Source organism: Bubalus kerabau, chromosome 5, assembly GCF_029407905.1.
Source record: "Bubalus kerabau isolate K-KA32 ecotype Philippines breed swamp buffalo chromosome 5, PCC_UOA_SB_1v2, whole genome shotgun sequence".
Taxonomy (NCBI): Eukaryota; Metazoa; Chordata; class Mammalia; order Artiodactyla; family Bovidae; genus Bubalus; species Bubalus kerabau.
The window spans coordinates 70,067,152-70,091,243 of NC_073628.1; the positions used below are offsets into that span (position 1 = coordinate 70,067,152).

General features: G+C 36.5%; 1 non-coding gene across 1 annotated transcript; it reads left to right on the top strand.

Moving 5' to 3' along the window:
• Positions 1-364: 364 nt before the first annotated feature.
• TRNAC-GCA (transfer RNA cysteine (anticodon GCA)) lies at positions 365-436 on the top strand. Its single transcript has one exon. It is a non-coding gene; the product is annotated as a tRNA-Cys (tRNA).
• Positions 437-24,092: the final 23,656 nt, after the last annotated feature.

A 24,092-nucleotide genomic window follows, 5' to 3' on the forward strand; every position in this document is an offset into this window, starting at 1 on the left:
AGAAAAAGAGGAAACAATCAAGTCTTTGAGAGAAGCTCTGTTTTCAATATTTAATATTTTGGTTCAAAAACATGCAGTTATATAAGCTAGAAGAGTTATCACATGGAGTTTTACCGAAAGTAATATATCTGAAATAAATAATGCATAATGCTGTTTCAGGCTTGGACATGAAGAAACTTGAGATTTTCTATAATAGTTACCAAAACAAAACTTGGCAGTGCCATTTCTAGCAGAGTTCTTTGGACACCATCCTTTACATGGAGACATATCCTTCTGTGTTGATGGATACATGAATTTTTCAGAACTTTCCACATTGAGATTGCATTGATGTCAAATCAATTGGTGAATATTTATATAATGGCTTCCCTGGTTGGCTCAGAGGTTAAAGTGTCTGCCTGCAATGCGGGAGGCCCAGGTTCAATCCCTGGATCAGGGAAGATCCCCTGGAGATGGAAATGGCAACCCACTCCATTATTCTTGCCTGGAGAATCCCATGGATGGAAGAGCCTGGTAGGCTACAGTCCATGGGGTCCCAAAGAGTCGAACATGACTGAGCAACTTCACTTTCACTTTATCTAATAATAAATCGAGTTCTTTCCTACCTGTGGTTGATGCAATGCAACATTGTAAGTTAAATGAATATCTGTGATAGAAATTTAATGTTTTAAAGAAGCCCATAACTTGTCATGATAGCATTAATTCTAACCATCTAATTGTAATACAAAATAATATAGTACAACATAACATATAACAATGTAATTTTATTCAGTGGCTAAGTTGTGTCCTATACTTTGTAACCCTATAGACTGCAGCACCCCAGGCTCCTCTGTCCTTTACTATCTCCTGGAGTTTGCTCAAATTCAGGTTCGTTGAAGCAGAGATGTCATCTAACCATCTCATCTACAGTCACCCCCTTCTTCTTTTGCCTTCAATCTTTTCCAGCATCAATGTCTATTCCAATGAGTCAGCTCTTGGCATCAGGTGACCAAAGTATTGGAGCTTCAGCTTCAACAACTGTCCTTCCTATGAATATTTGAGGTTGATTTTCTTTAGGATTGATTGATTTGATCTCCGTGCAGGGACTCTGAAGTCTTCACCAGCACCATAATTCAAAAGCATCAATTCTTTGGCACTCAGCCTTCTTTATGATTTAACCCTCACATCCATACTCAACAACCTCAGATATGCAGATGATACACTTTGGGAGCAGAAAGTGAAGAGGAACTAAAGAGTCTCTTGATGAAAGTTAAGGAGGAGAGAGAAAAAGCTGGTTTAGAATTCAACATTCAAAAAAACTACTATCATGGAATCTGGTTCCATCACTCCATGGCAAATAGATGAAGAAAAAGTGGAAACAGTGACAGATTTTATTTTCTTGGGCTCCATAATCACTGCGGATGGTGACTGCAACCATGAAATTAAAAGGCTCTTGCCCCTCAGTCCTGGAGAAGGGGATGGCAACCCACTCTAGTATTTTTGCCTGGAGAATTCCATGGACAGATGACCCTAGCAGGCTACAATCCATGGAGTTGCAGAGTTGGATATGACTGAGAGATTAACACTTTAACACTGCTCCTCAGAAGGAAAGCTATGATAAATCTATACAGCATATTAAATGTAGAGACACCACTTTGCCGAAAAAGGTCTGTATAGTCAAACACATAATACAAATGACATAATACAATGTTACGTAAAGTAATGTATGACAAGACATCCCTAGCAACTCAGATGGTAAAAAGAATCCGCCAGGAATGCGGAAGACCCAGGATTGATCTCTTGGTCAGGAAGATCCCCTGGAGAGGGGAATGGCAATCCACTCCAGTATTCTTGCCTGGAGAATTCCACAGACAGAGGACCCTGATGGACTACAGTCCATGGGGTTGCAAAGAGTCGGACATGACTGAGTGACTTTCACAATGTATGACAATATATGTAATATTTGTAGCATATAAAAATACTATAGGGTAGCATTTTTCATTCAAGTTAGTACTCCAAATTAAGTAATCTCCAGTAGTGCTACAGGTAGGAAAATAAACAGTTTCAAGTGTTTTCTTCATAAATAATGTGGTTTTCCTATTAAAATATTCTGTGTTAGGACTGCTTAAATATGTTAGGTAGTTTCCCCATTGGGGAAAACTATGCATTTCATATAGAACACTGGTTGATCTGAGTTATCTTATCTTAATTGGGGTTTCCCTAGTGGCTCAAGAAGGTAAAGAATCTGCCTGCAATGCAGGAGACCCAGCTTCAATCCCTGGGTTGGGAAGATCCCCTGGAAAAGGGAATGGCAACCCACTCCAGTATTCTTGCCAGGAGAATCCCACAGACAGAGGAGCCTGGTGGGTTACAGATCATGGAGTCACAGAGTCAGAAAGAACTGAGTGACTAACACTTTCCACTCATCTTAATTATGTGAAATGGACAAGCTAAAGGAGTGAGTGAGAAAGTTCTTAGTATATCACATCCTTCTGTGGTGAGAGCATAACATAAAATGAGGTCAGAATGCAGAATGGCTAAGGGTAACATTACTTGATAATGCTTTTTTTTTTTCAGGGTCTTTATAAGTTTTGAATTCAAAATCACGGATTAAATAGCTTTATTTATTTATTTATTTATTTATTTTCAGGCAAGGCTTTATTGGGTTCCTGTGCCAGCTGTAGGAGGCAGTGAAAACAAGTAACAGGTTTCCTGGTTTGCTCCCTGAGGTGGGGCAAGCTCATTTCTAATATGAGGTGAGGGTAGGTTGTGTCCAGAGGTTGGACTGAAGAGATGGGTTAGGTGATTTGCCCACCCTTTTGTGGTGCTGTGTACAGCTATTTCTCTACATGTTTTAATAAAAACTGTAGCTATTTTTATTAGAAAGAGGCTAGAATAGAAAAAACAACCTATTGCCATTTGTAGAATATTGCCATTTGCAGATATATAGATGAATCTAGATGCTATCATATTAAGTGAAGTAAGTCAGAGAAAGACAGATATCATATGACATCACTTATTTGTGGCATATAAAAATGACAGAAATGAACTTATTTACAAAACAGAAATAGATTTGCAGAAATAGAAAACAGACTTATGGTGACCAAAGGAGATAGCAGAGTGAGGGCAGGGAGTTTGGGATTAACATATGCCACCCTACTATATATAAAATAGGTAAACAACAGGAAGCTATTGTATTGTACAGGGAACTATATCAAATATCTTGCAATAATCTATAATGGCAAATAATCTATTTTAGATACCTAACTATATGTGCCGCTGCTAAGTCACGTCAGTCGTGTCCAACTCTGTGCGACCCCATAGACCACAGGCTCCTCTGTCCCTGGGGCTCTCTAGGCAAGAACACTGGAGTGGGTTGCCATTTCCTTCTCCAATGCATGAAAGTGCAAAGTGAAAGTGAAGTCGTTCAGTCATGCCTGACTCCTCATGACCCCATGGATTGTAGCCTACCAGGTTCCTCCGTCCATGGGATTCTCCAGGCAAGAGTACTGGAGTGGGTTGCCATTTCGTTCTCCAATAACTATATGTATATATATATGTGTTTGTGTGTGTGTGTGTGTGTATAAATATATATATATATATATATATATATATATATATATATATAAAGGGTTTCTCAGGGGCTCAGTGGTAAAGAATCTTCCTGCCAATTTAGGAAACACAGGAGATGGAAGTTTGATCCCTGGGCTGGGATGATCTCCTGGAGAAGGAAATGAAAACCCACTCTTGTATTCTTGCATGGAAAACCCCATGGGCAGAGAAGCCTGACAGGCTACAGTCCATGGGGTTGCAGAGTTGGAAAGGAATGGGCAATGGAGCCCACATATAACTGAATCACTTTGCTGTATTCTTAATACTACCGCAACACTGTAAATTATACCTCAATTTTTAAAAAGCTTACAAAAATAAAAAGGCTAGAATAAAGATTTTCTTTTTAAGAGTAAATGCCCAAGTAGTGATTTTGCTATTTTTGATAACTATAATCAGTTCTTATTTTGCATAAATGCATGGTTACATTCATTGGATGAAAACTTTTCCTTAAAAAAAAAAAGTTGTTGTAGTGCCTTGTTTTTACATTTTCTAGTTAAAATGTTATGGCTAAAAGGTAGGATGCCAGATAAAAGAAATGGCAATATTCAGCATTTTAACATATTATAACTGTTAACAATAGGCAATGAAATAATAAAACCTTAATTTAGTTAGAGTGAACAACTAGTTGAAAAATAGTAATCATGAAAGATTTTTAAATTGATTAATTAAATGTGTTATTTTTCATGCAATATTTCTGATGTCATCATTCAAATATATTATTGTAACATCACAAGAGTACTATAGTATGAGATTTTATTTTGTATTTATCTTCATTTTACCATGGAATAAAATGATATATAAAATTAATTATAAACTGATGATTTCCAAATATGTATCTCTATCTCTGACCTCCTCTGAATGCATCTTGCAGTCTAACTGGTTTGTGAATATCTCCACTTAGACATTAAATTAGGGTTATTTAACAATACATATAAAAATCAAACATTCTGATCTCCACCTATTCATATCTTTCCCAGTGTTCCCTAAACTCCATAAATGAAGTCCATCATTCCAATATCTCAGGCCTAAAGCATAAAAATAATGCATTATCATTATATACACATATATTATATATAAATATTTTTGTTATATATAAATATTTGTTGTTGTTTAGTCATTAAGTTGTGTCTGACTCTTTTGCAACCCCATGGACTATAGCCTGCCAGGCTCCTCTGTCCATGGAATTTCCCAGGTAAGAATACTGGAGTGGGTTGCCATTTCCTTCTCCAGGGGATCTTCCTGACCCAGGGACCAAACCCGAGTCCCCTTCATTGCAGGCAGATTCTTTACCTCTGAGCCACCTGACTATATCTCATCACCATCAAAGGTTACTGTTATCACCTAGCATCATTATCTCCTTCCTGAACTGTTAGCATCTATCCTGCTTCTATCCTTATCGTGATCAATCTGTTTCAAAATGGCAGCCTAGTGAATGTTTTTAAATGCTAGAAAACTACTGCAATCTACTATTGAGTGCATAGTAGATACATGATTAATGTCTACAATAAATAAATCTTAAAATGAGTAAAGCATAAAAATCGGTACCATGTTAGATTTAATAGGTAGTGATGGCATGTATTAAGAACATGGCTTAGAGTTTACAACTCTATGAGTTTTACAAGCCAAATGTATCACATTAAAAGTAAAGTGTGATCAAGAATTGGGAGATTAGAATGGACACATATGCAGTATGCTCTGCTAAGTGCTCTGTGACAACCTAGAGGGGTGGGATGGAGAGTGGGATGGAGGTCCAAAAAGGAGGGATTATATGCATACCTGTGGCTGATTCATAAATGATGATTCACGCATTAGCTTCCTCTCTGACTAACCCTCCAGCTCAGGAACATAAACATACACATTCTTAGACATAGAGCCCCAGCTTGCACTCTCCAAACCTTGCTCCCACCTTCTGGAAAGTCCATCTCCCTTAACGCCAAAAGTTCTGAGCCCATCTGACATTCACAATCCAGCTCAATGCCACCCAACTCCTCAGGAGGACAGGAGTCTACAGCAGGGCAGGTTCTGACAGCACATTTCATTCTAAATTGACCGCCTCCTCCAGCACTGAACACTTCTTTCTGTTATAATTATGTAGAATATATCTTTTCTCCTTTATTAATTTTTTAAAAATTTTTATTTATTTGGCTGCAGCAGGTCTTAGTTGCAGCACTCAGGATCTTTTGTTGAGGTGTGCAGGCTTAGTTGTTCTGGGCAGGTGGGATCTTAGTTCCCAGACCAGGGACGGAGTCCCAGATTCTTAACCAATGGACCACCAGGGAAGTCCCCATACAAGCCTTTAATTTATCTTTGTTTCAGTCGGAGCACTTTATTATCATCCGTGTTTTCTATTCTGAAAATAATTCTCCCAATGCCCCCTCTTTGACCCACAACAAAGGCAAAATAGTAAAATCAGCATTCTGCAGAATCAGAATCGTTATTTTCAGCATTCAGCAGAAAATAACACAACATTGTAAAGCAATTATACTCATATTTAAGGAAGAAAAAAACAAGGGAAAACTGGATTATTCATGTTGGGTCTTGGGTTCATCCTTGTTTAAATAGTCTTAACAATAACTCTTTAATAGGAATGCCAAAGTTAAATGAGCTAATATGCAGGGATTTGCATAGTATACTATATAGTCTGTTAACAGTTATAAATAATACATATATATGCACATATTTTCATTTTCCTTTGGTTATTTTTTGTACTCTAGGTACATTGTAAAGTCTATTAGATATTGGATAATAAAATGCTTGATAACGATTCTCTGAGGTTCTAGTGACCGCATGATATTTATTTAATAGTGTCTTTCTCAATATATCTTGGCACTGAAAAGAAGTAATAAATTTTGAACTTGGAAGCTAATCAGGAAGTGAGTCTTGCTGTCAAAGCTAGAGGCAGAGATAAAGCATCGGGAACAGAGAACGCAGACAGGTAGATAGGTTGGAACTTTTAGGTTAGAGCAAGAGAATGGAGAAATTCTCATTATCTTGTAAACCAGGTAGTCAATGCTTCTCCAAAATTACTGGAATGGAGCAAAGCCTTTGTAGAGTCTATGAAAAAATATTTATTTCTTAATGTGAACTTTGAGCAATTTTATAAGAAAAGACTAATAATTTCTTGAAATTAACCTGGACTCTAAATCAAGAGGTAGATATTCCGGAAAGACATTTTGAGACTTCTAGAGGGTGATCAGAGAGTCCTAGAACAAGAATTCAAGCCAGAAAATAGGCCATTCCCTTAACTATAATAACTGAAATTTTTATTTATTTCTAAATGTTTAATTTTTCTCCTGTAAAGCTTGTTATGTTTAGTTTTTTTTTTTTTTATAGGTAAATCTATGCAGGTACAGAGAACATATTTTTTTAATGATTTCTATGCATATATTTAAAGGTTTGCAACCATCTTTGTTATTACCAAATGTGACAATGACAACTCTTCCTAAAGTCTTAAAACTGAAGTTTCTAGATATTGATCAGTAAAACTATTAGCATGAACACCATTTCCCAGCCCATGTCCTCATTCTGCTGACTGCAAATCTCAAGTGACAGATCCATTTCACTCTTGTTTCAAAGTCTATTGAACACTTAATACTTCCTTCTAATGTTCCCAAAATATTCTTGGAGAATAACTGGCCATTAACACTCATTCTTTTAAAGTAAGTTATTAGTTTAGTTACATGTTGTGTGAAAAATTATTTATTATAACTCTTCAATTCTATTTTTTAAAAAACAGATCTCCATTACATGAGTAAATCCTATAGATAAATGCAAATTACACAAAGTGAGAAATTTAATTGTAGATTATCCTTTATGTAAAAGATTAGTTCTAGGTTTGGAGAGATGACGAATTCTCAAATTTATGGAGAATTGTAGAGGCATTCAGTAACCAAAAGATATATATATACAATTTGCTCAACTATTATTGCTCAAAGAATATACAATTTAATTAGAATTAGAATTATTATTTTAATTAAATGTCTGAAAGAACTCTATAATAGTTTTCCTCTATTTTTCAAATGAACACTCTTTCCTCTAAATATGACATAACTTTGTAATTCCCTATAGAGACCATAGAAAGGTAATTCAGTTTTACTTTACTGTACGGTTGATTGAATTTTTAAAAATTTTAACCTGGTATTGACAGCTTAGGTTAGGAAAGTTTCTTTCAGTTTATATATAAATTCTTATTAGCAAAACTATATGGTATACTCTTTGGTAGCTTCTTGCTCAGATTTTTCTTCCTGTGCTGGCTCTTGGTTTCTGAGAACTTCAGCCTTGGACATCCTTAGACTTGGTCCCTGAATCTACCATTTACAGTGAGTTGTTCCACTCCCTGGGTCCTTAATGGGCAACACTAGGAGACCATGAGCTTTAGGCTCCTGACTCCCAAGCAGGATCTAGTTCAGATTCTTCTCCAGAGAATCAAAGGCAGACCTGGGATGCTGAATAGGGTCCACTAGGGACAGGTTTTTTCCTAAGAGGCAGATAGCTGTAAATATTGTGCCAACAAATTACTGGACCAACCTGAAATCCAGGACCATCCCCAGGACATAGAGGAGGGCTTCTAGGCCGAACTCCATACCTCTGCCTTATGGGTCTGGGTATGAGGCTAGAGCTACCACTTTCTGTTTAAAACTCTACAAGTGTGAAAATCTGTAGAATTTCAGTGCAAGAATACAACTACAGGCACCAACCAAAAATAATTATCAATTTCAAAAGAGTTGTTAGTCCTCTTCTGCAGTCTCCCTGCTGTGGTTCTTGGGCCTAGAGATCAACTAAAAAATGTTTCATATAAGCTGAGAGTGAGGTTGACTTTCTCTGGAATGTGCTTACCCAGAAAGGCCCATCCCTGCTGGAATCTTGACTATTGTACCCACTGACAGCTATGTACAGTCCATGCTATTTATTTACTTATCTATCTATCGATCTATTTATTTATTGGCTGAGAGCAGCAGCTTGTGGGATCTTAGATCCCAGACCAGGGATTGAACCCATGCCTTCTGCAGTGGAAGCTTACAATCCTACCCACTGGCCTGCCAGTGATTTCCCAGACTATATAAATATGAGTGAAAGAAACAGTAGCTGTGTTATTTTTTCCCCTTTAAGTTTTTCCTCCAAAAAACCTATTTTCATCTTCATTATATAATCTTACCTCATATGCATCCATGACCACTCTGCATAACAAATATCAAAAAATCTATGCAATATATAACTGAAAAATATTTTCTTCCTAATACAAATATAAATTGTTCAATATTTTTGAGTAATAGTAAAAGTTTCCTAATTTCTTAAAGAATTCACTAACTCAGCCAGATTTGCTTTCAAACTTTTGAGCTAACAACATAAAACCTTTTTGTGTGTGTGAGTTTTGTTCTATTTACCAATGCTGACATCACTGACAGATGAATTCTGAAAATTTGATTAACTATGTTCATAATAAATTTATACTTGGTGTGTGTGTTTGTTCATTTATTAAATATTTATGTAACAGTTGTTATTTTGAGGTGATTGTTAAGATGATCAATCAAAAAGGAATCCCCTGATGAAAGGAATAAATTAAATATGACATTCATGCATATCATGATACATTTTCTAAATTGACCAAGCATATTACGGCAATTTGATGGCATGTTAGGAACAGAATTCTTATTCCTCAGTAATTTAGTTTATATTATTAATAGTTTTTCATGTAAGTAATAATATATTTTAAAATATATTTTTAAAATTTCTTTTTAAATAAAATTTACTGAGATACAACTTATATACAAAGATACTATTACTCTGTTTTCAGTCCAGAAGTATAAAGAACTTAGAAGATGTCTCTCAGGTTCTTACAACAACAAAATAAAAATAAATGAATTTTCTTATACCCATTAGATAAGTGAGATAACAGAAATGACCACCATAGAATCTGGAAAGATGGTCAAATTTAGACAGTCACAGGAAAATTCTGCTTTTCCTGCTGAAGCTGCTGAAGCCATAGTGGTAAGAACTCAAATGAAAGTGAAAAAGTCAAAGCATTAGTCACTCAGTCCTGTCTGAATTGTGACCCCATGGATCCCACCAGGCTCCTCTGTGCATGGAATTCTCCAGGCAAGAATACTAGAGTGGTTAGCCATTCCCTTCTCCACAGGATCTTCCTGACTCAGGGATTGAATCTAGATCTCCTGCATTGCAGGCAGATTCTTTACCATCTGAACCACCAGGGAAGCTCAGGAACTCAAATGGTAACTGACAAACTCCTGGAGCCTACGGGAACCAACTTGCAAGTTAGAAAACTCCTTGACTGCGGTCTTGGGGGAGTTGCCTTACTTTCATGGGGTTTGCCTCCAGGAAACGTACTGGGTTCTCAAGGTTAAGATTCAAGAAGATTCCCCTTATGAAGGATGAGTTTTTGAATAAAACATTAGAACAATATCCATGAAAGAAATCACAGGTAATTTGCACTTCACTAAAATGGAAACCTTCTACTTCTCAAAAGACATGTTAAGATAATGAACAAGTCACACAACAGGAGATAATATTTGAGAAACACATATCTGTTAAAGAATTTGGATCCAATATATACAAAGAATTTTTGAAAATACTAATTTTATTTTCCTTTTATGGCTGTGCCACGCAGCATTTGGGATCTTGGTTCCCTGACCAGGGATCGAAGGATGCTTCCACAGTAGAAGCATGGAGTCTTAACCACTGGACTGACAGTGAATTTTTAGAGACATGAAGGGAAAAAACAATGCAATTATAACAAAATTAGGCAAAAGATCTGAACAGACACTGCCTACCAAAGAAGACATTGATGTTGTTTAGTTGCTAAGTCATGTTTGACTCATTTGGGACCTCATGGACTTCAGCCTTCAAGGCTCCTCTGTCCATGGGATTTCCCAGGCAAGTATACTGGAATGGGTTGCCATTTCCTTCTCCAGGAGACCTTCCTGACCCAAGGATTGAACCCATATCTTGTGCATTGGCAGGTGTATTCTTTACTGCTGAGTCACCAAGGAAGCCCATGCAAATAAACAAAGCCCATGGCAAATAAACATAAGAAAGATTCTCAACATCATTTGTCATTATGGAAATGCAAACTAATAACAACAGTGAGATACCACTACATATCTAGCAAAAGGGACAATACCCAAAAACTGACACTACCAATTGCTGGTGAGAATACAGAACTATAGGAACTCTCATCCATTGGTGGTGGGAGTACAAAATGGTGTAACCACTTTTAAGACAGCTTAGGAGTTTCTTGCAAAGTTAAATATGCTCTTATCATAGAATCCAGTAATCCTGATTGTCACTATTTATCTAGTTGATTTGCATAGAGATGGTTACCGTATATATATGTGTGTGTATGTGTGTGTATTTATACCTGAGTTAGTGTGAACATGTACCCTCTTTCTCTGTCCACTGAGAGATCTTAGGAGCAATTATACTCTGGTAGCAAAATTGTACCTTTTACCTGTATCTTAGTTTCTAATATCACTTTTCAACAAAGTAACTTGGATTCCTTGGTCCAATTATCGATTATAATACTGAGGTGGGAAGATGAGCAGGAAACCTCTTATATTTCCAACAAATGAAAACATGGAAGCATAGAGTTCCTGATGAACTCAAGGCAAAGATGAAGTAACTTTGGCAACCAAATAAAGAAAATAGTATTGGATCATATACAATGTCTAAAATACCCCAAGTCCCTGAGTCCATGCTGATATAAATAAAGCATTTAATAAATACCTAAATAAAGGAAAATAATAAATCTTACATGCAGAAAAACTCCATATATTTTTGTAGATGGTCCACTCTCAAGGAAGTGATGCATAACTCTCCATGGCTTGAGTGTGGATGCAGCTGGGATTTTCTGCTAAAGAATATCAAGTGTCAAGAGGAATAAAACTTACAGTATAGAAATCTAGCAAACACTAGCTCAGCCACTTTATTAACATTAACATCAACAGCAATAAGTCAGGTTGTGTGTCTGCTTACAGTAATGATACATCAATGTGCACTTGCTCATTCCCTTCACATTAATGTCTTAATTACAAAATTATTAAAACTTAAAAACCTTTTTTTTCCCCTAGAACTTTATGCCAATTTCTAGATACAGAGTTTGCATTAGCTACTTCACAAGTTCATTTTTTTTTTTCTCTTTAATTTGAGTATAGGTGCTTTACAGTATTATGTTGGCTTCTGCTGTACAATGAAGTGAATTAGCTATATTTATCCCCTCCCTCTTGGACCTCCCATCCACCCCTCATCCCACCCATCTATGTCATCACAGAGCGCTAAACTGAGCTATATACAGCAGGTTCCCACCAGCTATCTACTTTCCACATCAGTGTAAAATATACAGTATGTATAAATTGACCCCAATCTCCCAATTCATCTCACCCTCCCCTTCCCTACTGTGTCCACATGTCACTTCTCTTTTCTGTGTCTCTATTCCTGCCCCTTACAAATTTTTAACACTGTGTCTCCTTCATACTATTCCACAATCTTAAACTCAGGAAGATGTAAAGTTTCACAAGATTTTAAAAATAATAAAAATTTAAAACCTGTGATGTTTGGTTGGAATGCTTATTTTCTAATAAATCTATGGATCTTACTAACTGAAAAATTTTAATCCCCCTTTGTCGTTGTTAGTGATGACGTTTTTGGATTTCTGTTTGCCTTTTTCTTTTTCTCTTAATTTTGAAAATTTGCCATCCAACAAACAACCTTAAGTACATGAAGATATAGAAAATATCACAAATGGCTAAGAAATACAAAGATACCTTAATTTTTAAGCAACAAAATCTGGAATTCATCTCAGTTAATACACTGTAACTCTTGCTTCCTATTATGTTTTAGCCAGAATATTGAAAAGCTCTTTATTTACAGGTTGCTTGAAAACCATTTTAAAGCTTCTGTGGTTAAAAATATTCTACAAATAAGTTATCTAAGGCAATTTGGAAAGAAAGGAAGTGGAAATTAGCAGTGTTTTAGGTTTTTTAAACCAAAATGCAGACAACAAATTGCTCTTCTAAGCACATTTAAAAAATTATGCTACATGGAAACTGAGCGTATGCCTTCATCTACTGAAAATTATGTGTTCTCAAATGTATGTGACCAGATAATTATGTAGTGTAATGTTTTCTATGGTGATTTATAATTATGCAAAAGTTCTGAATGGCCATATGTTTATAGGCAGTTATAGTTACTATAGTTATGAATTCTTACCATGAAATAAGTATTAAAACAACCACAATCACACTTAAATGTTTTGCTTAAAGAATATGGTTATGAGAAGGAATTTAATCCTATAAAACAAAGGAAATATTCAAATTTTTTATTGAATTTTTTAATATCAAGATCTGGTTTCCAATACATACAGGAAACACCATGAAAAAGGAATTTGTTTCCTGTGTTGTGTTCAGTTCTAAATCACAAAGTATCTTCTTAAGATAATTTTTAAAATACTTAATCACAGTTTATACAAGTGGAATAGGAAATAGTGGAAGTTATACCAATAGTCCCAAAATTAAAGCTAATGCTCAGATTTGAGGGAGGGAAAGGCTGAATTCTTATCTTAAATTTAGAAATATCGTGCATTGAACCTGGACTGGCGATTTGTTTCATATACGATATTATACATGTTTCATTGCCATTCTCCCAAATTATCCCACCCTCTCCCTCTCCCACAGAGTCCAAAAGACTGTTCTATACATCAGTGTCTCTTTTGCTGTCTCGTAATCAAGATCACTACAGATGGTGACTGCAGCCATGAAATTAAACGACTCTTACTCCTTGGAAGGAAAGTTATGACCAACCTAGATAGCATATTCAAAAGCAGAGACATTACTTTGCCAACAAAGGTTCGTTTAGTCAAGGCTATGGTTTTTCCTGTGGTCATGTATGGATGTGAGAGTTGGACTGTGAAGAAGGCTGAGCGTCGAAGAATTGATGCTTTTGAACTGTGGTGTTGGAGAAGACTCTTGAGAGTCCCTTGGACTGCAAGCAGATAAAACCAGTCCATTCTGAAGGAGATCAGCCCTGGGATTTCTTGGGAAGGAATGATGCTAAAGCTGAAACTCCAGTACTTTGGCCACCTTATGTGAAGAGTTGACTCATCGGAAAAGACTCTGATGCTGGGAGATTGGGGGCAGGAGGAGAAGGGGATGACAGAGGATGAGATGGCTGGATGGCATCACTGACTCGACAGACCTGAGTCTGAAAGAACTCCGGGAATTGGTGATGGACAGGGAAGCCTGGCATGCTGCGATTCATGGTATGGAAAAGAGTCGGACATGACTGAGTGACTGATCTGATTTGATCTGATACAGGGTTATTGTTACCATCTTTCTAAATTCCATATATATGTGTTAATATACTGTATTGGTGTTTTTCTTTCTGGCTTACTTCACTCTGTATAATAGGCTCCAGTTTCATCCACCTCATTAGAACTGATTCAAATGTATTCTTTTTAATGGCTGAGTAATACTCCATTGTGTATATGTACCACAGCTTTGCACTGGGATGACCCAAAGGGATGGTACGGGGAGGGAGGAGGGAGGAGGGGATGGGGAACACGTGTATACCTGTGGCAGATTTATGTTGATACATGGCAAAACCAATACAATATTGTAAAGTTTAAAAATAAAATAATATATATATATAATAAAGTTGTGTGAAACCCCCCCCAAAAATTAGAAATAAAGTGAAACTCATGATTAGCTCTATCCTCCAGAGTTACTCTGAGGACTCAGTTCAGACAACAATCCATCAGCAACATCATCGTTGCCTAAGTTGTACAGTATGCCCCCAAAAGTGATCAAGTTCTGTTCTTAGAGCATGCTTATAAGTCAAATTTGTTTGTAAATCCAATAAAGTCACCTTAGGTACCCAAAAAACACAATCAGCAATATAATGCTCTACTGTAATATGTTTATAATATTTTCCACACCAATAATACATAAAAAACAAATAATAAAACAGTTTTAATCTTACAGTATAGTACTTTAAAAGTACAGTACTATATCACTGTTGCTTTTACACTTACTTCCAGACATCCTGGGCAAACATACTCTTTTACTGTACTCTGTACAGTACTGTGAAGAAAACTACACACAAAAACACAACCCATTGTAGAGGATGCACACATGTGACAATGTACACCAGACATGTGAACTAACCTACATAGTTTTATATGGGAATACACATTCCCATCTTTGGTAGTTTCAACTTGAAGGTTTATACATAGGAGACTTACTGTATAAGGAGGTACTTGGAAGAGAAGAAACTAATTTGAAAGAAGCTAGTGATTATGAGGGTTTCCCAGGTGGTGCTAATGGTAAAGAACCTGCCTGCCAACGCTGATGACTCCAGAGATGTGGGTTTGATCTCTGGGTTAAGAAGATCCCCTGGAGGAGGGCATGGCAATCCACTCTGGTATTCTTGTCTGGAGAATCCCATGGAGAGAGGAGCCTGGTGGGCTACAGTCCACAGAATCAAAAAGGGTTGGACAGGACTGAAGCAACTTAGCATGCACACATAGTGATTATGAAGTCCCATTTTTTGGAGACACTCTGTTGGCTTTTTGCTGAAAAAGCAGAGCTAGCCAACTTTTCCCTCAGTCAGGGCAGGGAAAGAGAGATGCAGAAGATGCACTGTTGGGTCACCAAGCAAAGGAGAGCAAAGCCTTCTCTCCCTCAGATTCCCAATTTCACAGAAATGACTCCTACATACGCCTGTGGGCCTGAAAGTGGCTCATGGACAGTGGCTACTTCCCAGTTTGGGTAGAGAGTAGCATAGAAGGTTTTACCTGTCACAAAGTGGCTGATGTATCCCACACAGATCAGAGATGATTGGCAAGGTTTGACCCAGTCTTGTTGTTATTGTTCAGTCTTTAAATCGTGTCCTACTCTTTGTGACCCCATGGACTGCAGCACGCCAGGCTCCTCTGTTCTTCACTCTCTCCTGGAGTTTGCTCAAATTTCCGTCAGTTGAGTTGGCAATGCTATCTAACCATCTCATCCATCCTCGGTTGTCCCCTTCTCCTTCTGCCTTCAATCTTTCCCAGCATCAGCGTCTTTTCCAGTGAGTTGGCTCTTTGCATCAGGTAGCCAAAGTATCACTTAATTTGACATTTCAATAGTAAACTTTATCCGCATTCTTTATTGGCAATAGCAAATACGGGTATGCAAAATATTGGACACTTTGAGATTTTATTTTAACTGAAGCTTTTCAGGCATATGTGAAGCAAGTGTAAAATTTTGGAAAGCATGCCCACAGATCATGTGGAATTTTTATAGAATTGAAGAAATTATCATCTTTTTATTCCCATCTAAAATAAAATCTTATTCCTGTGGTAAGTGTTCAGAGATCTTACTACCCTCTTCCTCCTCCTTGAAAAAAGTGACTAAGCAAAAGAAAACAAACAATTTCTCATGGCTTTTCAAGCATTTCCTACATTTTTATGTAGCCATATTTATGAATTTCCTAATCATTTCTAAAATATTTTCATTTTTACTATTTTTTGTTAATTTTTAGTATTTCTTGTAAATAGTGAAGACATTGCCTCTCTATTTTTACATTTGTACCTTATTACTTTCATTTCTTTGCTTATCTAATTGCAGTGTCCACTGCTCCTAGAACAATGTCAAATAGTGACATTCAACTTCTATTTCAGCCAATTTAGGGTAAGTTATGCTGTGGTATGGGCTTCCCTGGTGGCTCAGATGGTAAACAGTCTACCAGCAATGCGGGAGATCCGGGTTCAATCTCTGGGTTGAGAAGATTGCCTGGAGAAGGGAATGGCAACCTTCTCCAGTATTCTTGCCTGGAGAATTCCATGGACAGAGGAGTCTGACAGGCTGTAGTTTATGGGGTTGCAAACAATTGGACATGACTGCCTGACTAACACTTTCACTTTCACACACATGCTGTGGTAACAAATGACAAAATGTCAGTGACCTACCTGCTTACTTCTTATACATATGTCCATCTCAGTTTAGTTGAGACTCCTCTTTGTCTTCTGTTTCCCAGGCTGAAAGCTGGCTCAAATTGGTCTCATGGCAGAGTGGACATTAGAATAACGACTGTAGGATAGTTCTAGGACTTCCCCAGTGGTTCTGTAGTAAAGAATCTGGTTGCCAATGCAGGAAACAACTGTAAGATAATTCTAAAAACTATATTTTACTTGGAAATGGCACAATTATTTCCACTCATATATCTTTAGTCAATACAAGCTATTTGACCATATGGATAAGGAGGGGTCTGAAAAGAAGGGTGAGCAAATATTTTGATGACAATACAATCTGGCACATCATTCTTACCTAGTTAATGGATGGTTACTAGTTTTATACACACACACAAGGACACATACATACACACACAGACACACATATCTATTATTTATTGATACAGATAGAGGAAAATATAAGTATAGCTATTTATATATAGAAATATAAATATATGTATATATATACACACACATATATATATTTAAATATATGTATTGTGAAAAGACACTTCACATTAACAGAATGATTCTTTTTCATTAAGAATAATTTTTTTAATCTAGACTAAACTTTACTTGTCTCTTGAGAAACCTGTATGCAGGTCAAGAAGCAATAGTTAGAACCCTGTGGAACAACTGAGTGGTTCAGGATTGAGAAAGGAGTACAACAAGGCTATTTATTGTCACCCTCTTTATTTAACTTATATGCAGGCTGCATCATGTGAAATGCTTGGCTGGATGAGTTACAAGCTGGAGTCAAGATTGCTGGGAGAAATATTAACAACTTTAGATATGCAGATGATACCACTCTAACGACAGAAAGTGAAGAGGAACTAAAGAACCTCTTGATGAAAATGGAGGAGAGTGAAAAAGCTGGTTTAAAGCTCAGAATTAAAAAAAACAAAAACAAAAACAACTAAGGTCATGGCATCCAGTCCCATCAATTTATGGCAAATGGAAGGGGGAAATGTGAAATCAGTAACAGATTTCCTCCTCTTGGACTCTAAAATCATTGTGGATGGTGACTGCAGTCATCAAATTAGATTACTGTTTCTTGGCCAAAAAACTATGACAAACCTAGTCAGTGTGGTAAAAAGCCAAGACATCACATTGTTGACAAAGGTCTGTATAGTGGAGACTATGGTCTTTCTATTTGTCAGGTACAGATGTAAGAGCTGTATCATAGAGAAGACAGAGGGCCGAAGGATTGATGTTTTTGAACTGTGGTGCTAGAGAAGACTCTTGAGAGTCCCTTGGACAGCAAAGAGATCAAACCACTCAATCCTAAAGGAAATCAACCCTGAATACTCATTGGAAAGACTGATGCTGAAGCTAAATCAGCCACCTGATACAAAGAACCAACTCACTGGAAAATAACTTGATGCTAGGAAAGATTGAAGTCAGAAGGAGAATAAGGTGACAAAGGATGAAATGGTTTGATGGCATCACTGATGCAATGGAAATGAACTTGGGCAAACTCAGGGAGATGGTGAGGGACAGGGAGGCCTGGTATGATGCAGCCCATGGGATTGCAAATAGTCGAAAATAACTTAGTGAGTGAACAACAAATTTTATCTAATCTCTGTTCATAGTCCAGTGATTAATAATGCATTTATCCTTTTTTTAAAAAATATATTTATTTATTTTAATTGTAGGCTAATTACTATATTGTATCGGGTTTGCCATACATCAATATGAATCTGCCACGGGTATACACGTGTTCCCAATCCTGAACCCACCTCCCTCCCTGTACCATCCCTCAGGGTCATCCCAGTGCACCAAGCATCCCAAGCATCCTGTATTGAACCTGGATTGGCGATTCATTTCATATATGATAATATACATGTTTCAATGCCATTCTCCCAAATCATCCCACCCTCGCCCTCTCCCTCAGAGTCCAAAAGACTGTTCTATACATCTGTGTCTCTTTTGCTGTCTCGCATATAGGGTTGTTGTTACCATCTTTCTGTATTCCATATATATGCATTAATATACGGTAGTGGTGTTTTTCTTTCTGGCTTACTTCACTCTGTATAATAGGCTCCAGTTTCATCCACCTCATTAGAACTGATTCAACTGTATTCTTTTTAATGGCTGAGTAATACTCCATTGTGTATATGTACCACAGCTTTCTTATCCATTTGTCTGCTGATGGACATCTAGGTTGCTTCCATGTCCTGGCTATTATAAACAGTATTGTGATGAACATTGGGGTACACGTGTCTCTTTCAATTCTGATTTCCTCGGTGTATATGCCCAGCAGTGGGATTGCTGGGTCATAAGGCAGTTCTATTTCCAGTTTTTTAAGGACTCTCCACACTGTTCTCCATAGTGGCTGTACTAGTTTGCATTCCCACCAACAATGTAAGAGGGTTCCCTTTTCTCCACTCCAGCATTTATTTCTTGTAAACTTTTGGGTAGCAGGCATTCTGATTGGTGTGAAATGATACCTCATTGTGGTTTTGATTTTCATTTCTCTGATAATGAGTTATTTTGAGCATCTTTTCATGTGTTTGTTGTCACATGCACCTTATATTACTAAATTTATCAATATCTAAGTGTTTGTATTCTTTGAATAAGTTTCATTGGCTCATGCTTAGTGAGATTTTTGTTATTTATTTTAATAGATTATATTTATACATATTTTATGTAGACTATTTTATGGGTATATTGAGGCTAAACCATATTCTGAAGCAATTTACTTTTTTAGGAAGCATGTTGTTTTTTCATGTTTTCTCTGACAGGTTTTAGTATTTATTTCATGTTGATTTGATTGACGATTTTGGAAACTTTCCTTGAAAAATTAAAATAACTTTTCAATTATATTTATAGTGAAAAATAATTCACCTTTGCTCTATCTAGGTACACAATTTTTTTCTGCAGAATTTTGGAGACTTTTAGGCTTTTTTTATGTGGCTTCTATAGTGACAGATTTGTTAAGTTTTAAAATTACCTATCCAGGTTTTCTAATATATTTAGAATCAAAGAAAATATAACACTGTGGTTTTTCTAATTTCCTCTGAGGCTGATTTTACATATCCAATTTCATTTTGATATTTTGAGTTGTGTCAATTTTTCTTTCCACATCAGTTTGGCTGGTTATTTATTAAAATTATAAAAAGACTAAATATTTAATTATTTATTGTGGCATTTTCCAGGTATTAGCCATTAATTCTTTATAATTATTAACAATGAAAATAATTTTATATTAACTGAGTTGTATCCCTAAGTTACAAACTCACTGAAAACATTGTCTTTTTTTGAGTGTGTGTGTGTACTTTGGCTTAGATTTACATCACATATACCTTTGTAGCTCAGAATATATTTAGTATATTTAAGATCGGAGTCTAATTTCCTACTATTAGAACTGCAAGCTCTCGACTAGATGTTGGGCATCTTCCTCAGCAACAATTGTTTAGTATTTATTTTTTAAGATTTGAGGATAAAACTCCTTTATTGTAAAGCTTAAATGATGCAATGCACTGACAGCATTCAATACTATGTTTTTGGAACAAAATACATACTCAGATGATTGCTATTATGGCTTTATACCTGCAAGCAGATTTTAAATGTTTGTGTAAATCTAGCATTTGAAAATCTTTAATAAAGAAATTATAAATGAGACCCTTTTCAATTGTCAGTCAAAACTAAATCCCAAATCACCAAATACAAAAATTTAGATTTATATGTTTATAATCATTGATCCAACTGTTTATTTCCCCTAAGTCAGGAGCATGCATTTTGTTCTCAATTCTTATATCAGCAGGACATTGATAACATATGTATTTGTCTGACAGCAAATCTGAGGATTAGCTTTGGATAACATCTTAACCCAATTTGGCACATCTATGCATGCTTATGTGTCTAGACTAATATTTTGCAGTACAGATGTTTCTAATGCTGAAAGTGTTCTCTATTTGTGTTTTTAAATATGCTAACTACTACCCATATGTGGCTTTTGAGGACTTGAAATATGACTGAAAAATTGATTTTTAAATTTTATTTTATTGAAATTAATGTAAATAGCCACATGTGGCCACATGCAAGTATTTGGAGGTGGAGGACATATAGACCAAAATCATTGTATTTAGATACATCAAATAATTTATAGAAGCTTCTGAATTACTCTTATTATTTTTAATCTATAATGAAACAGTGGTTCACCACATTATCTCTAAACTTTTGAATTTTCCCTCATTTTTACCCTACAATACATCTTAGTAGACAACATTATTAAAACAAACAACAACAACAAAAAAAAAAACCAGCAAACTGGGCTTTCCAAGTGACTCAGCAGTAAAGAATCCATCTATCAATTCAAGAGATGCAGGACACACAAATTCAGTCCCTGGATCAGGAAGATCTTCTGGAGGAGGAAATGGCAACTCACTCCAGTATTCTTGCTGAAAAATTTCATGGACAGAGGAGCCTGGAGGGCTGCAATCACATGGTTGCAAAGAGTTGGAAACAACTGAGTGACCTGAGTACAATGACAAACCACTGTAATGGAAATTTTTTTCTTAAACTCCTTGATATAGTTGAATAAATAGTCTTGTGTTTTTAGTGCAATCTCTATGTTTTGATTTTATTATCTGTAAGATGCTGATAACACTAGGAAGACCTACTCCATATAATTTTGAATTAGCCAACTGAAGGAACACATACATCATAGCGTATCATGCTTTACAAAGCATGAAGTCAGGATAATGAGGTGGTTAAGAGCATGAGCTTGGAGGTCAAACCAGTCTGGGCTCAATGATAGCACTGCCATTTAATAATTGTACTATGCCGAGCACACTATTTAACTGCTCTAAGTTTCAGATTCATCATCTGTAAAATGTTGATAATAATGCCTAACTTCAAAGATGCTTGTGTAGATTAAGTAAGACGATGTTGATAAAGCCCTTGGCACAGAGTGCACAGAGGTGGCCAGAAGGTAATAGCTCAGAGGAGCAGGTATGTTAGTGTGGCTGCTATTGCTGTTCTTATAAAAATATGGGAAATGCAACTTTTTCTGAGGATTCTTTTAAGTTCTTGTTGCCAAGTTCAAAGACATATTCCCCAAAATATGAATTAAAAAATAATTTGAGTAGTGAAAGTGAAAGTTGTTCAGTTGCATTCGACTCCTTGCAACCCCATGGACTATACAGTTCATGGAATTCTCCAGGCCAGAATACTGGAGTGGGTAGCTGTTCCCTTCTCCATAGGATCCTCCCAATGCAGGGAAGGAAACCAGGTCTCCTGCATTGTAGGTGGATTCTCTACCAGCTGAGCCACCAGGGAAGTCCAATTTGAGTAGAATTTTGCTTTAATTATAAAATTTCTACAGTTAGGGATGGGTTTTTAAATTAAACATATTGAATTCTCTGTGAAGAAGAATGAAGATTTTTGGGCTTCCTTGGTGGCTCAGATGGTAAAGAATCTGCCTGCATTGCAGGAGACCCAGGTTTCCTCCCTGGGTCAGGAAGCTTCCCTGGAGGAGGAAATGGCAACCCACTTCAGTATTCTTGTCTGGAGAATTCTCATCGCCAGAGGAGCCTGAAGGGCTACAGTCCACAGGATTGCAAAGGGTCAGACATGACTTACTAACACTTTTACTTTCAAGGTGAAAGAAAAATAAGACAACTACAAAATACAAAGATGACTGGATGTCAAAACTGGATGGATGCCTTCCGGTTGCACTGAGGAACTCACACAGTGTATTTTTCAGCAAGCTGCAAAAAAGTGCAATCTACTTTTCTCAAGTCCCCCTTTAACAATAAAAATAAGTGTATAGTTGAACAACCCTAGAACTTATGACTAGTGGCCTGGCATCACAGACACATTTTCTGCCTGCTTTTGTCCAAATTTAACATGGCAATGTCCTAAATAAGTAAAATTTTGTAACCTCACTAATGACAATTCCCAAAGTAGATGACAAAATCACTTGGGATTTTGGGAGCTGCATTGAAGATACATACTCAGATGACTTTAATTTTTAGAGTTACTCTAAAAATATACAGGAAAGTTAAAAAAAATGTTATCCCTTCAAACACTCTGAATCACTATTTAGCCAGACATAGAGCACAATATTTCTCAGGAGCTTGAAGATTAAGGGAAAAAAAATGTAGCTTTAGTAAACCTCCAGATATAAGTCCACCCCTAGCACCATCCAAAATTCAGTGGATTCAGCCCTTAGTCCTTTAAAGTTCTTACATTTCTGCTTATTTCATGGATTCTGATGGGTCATGGTTTCAGCTAAATTTTTCTCTCCACTTCTACGTTCTTACATCATCTACTTGCTTCCCTACTTGTGATTTGAACTCTTTTATGACTGGATTTTTAAAAATAATTCTTTTCTATTATATGCCCCTTTTATAATCAAGTAGTTACAAGAAGAGACCAAACCAGTCAATCCTAAATGAAATCAACCCTGAATATTTATTGGAAGGACTGATGTTGAAGCTGAAACTCCAACACTTTGGCCACCTGTTGCGAAGAGCCGACTCATTGGAAAAGACCTTGATGCTGGGAAAGATTGAGTGCAGGAGGAAAAGAGGGTGACAGAGCATGAGAAGGTTGGCTGGCATCTCTGACTCAAGGGACATGAGTTTGGGCAAGCTCCAGGAGATAGTGAAGGCCCGGAAAGCCTGGTGTGCTGCAGTCCATGGGGTCGCAAGAAGTCAGACACGACTTAGCAACTGAACAAGAACAAGTTACCAGAAAATGATTTAGCCACTGCTGAGCTACAGATTAGCTGCTTTGGTGCCATTTCCACTCACTGCTCATCCAGATAAGGTTAGAGCTGCAGGGTTACCTACTACAAAAAAAACAACAAAGAATAAAGTGATCTCTGGTTAAAGCCATTAGCTAGCATTGTTCTTGACCTTTCAAGTGCAATACCTTTTTTTTTTGATAGAACAAAATATGACAAGTTTATTTACAGTTTGCTTAGACTCACATCTGAAAATTTTCTCATTACATAGCTAAAAATGTATTCACATTTTTAAAGTCCTCTAGATGTGTTAATGACATGTCAAATCTTACAGATAATTACATGAAATCAGCTTCTTAATTTTTAAGTCTACTATTTTAAGGGAAGTACACCCCTCAAATTATTTGTTTAAGAATTTAGCTAGTACATTTTGGACTATATTATTTTCTGAGCACATAGTTCCATTTTATGATTTGTAAAAATAATTCTCTATTTCAAAACTGCATTTTGAAATAGTAAAGTCAGATTCATGAATAATATCTACTTGTGGGAAACTTTGTATTACTTGTCAGAAAATCAATCAAGGTAGAATAGTTAATATTTTGACACTTAAAGATAATGAAATTAGTATTTCCCAGCATCAGGCCTTTTCCAAGGAGTCAGTTCTTTGCAGGAAGAGAAGGGGACGACAGAGGATGAGATGATTGGATGGCCTCACCAACTTGATGGACATGAGTTTGAGCAACCTACAAGAGTTGGTGATGGACAGGTAAGCCTGTTGTGCTGTAGTCCATGGGGTCACAAAGAGTC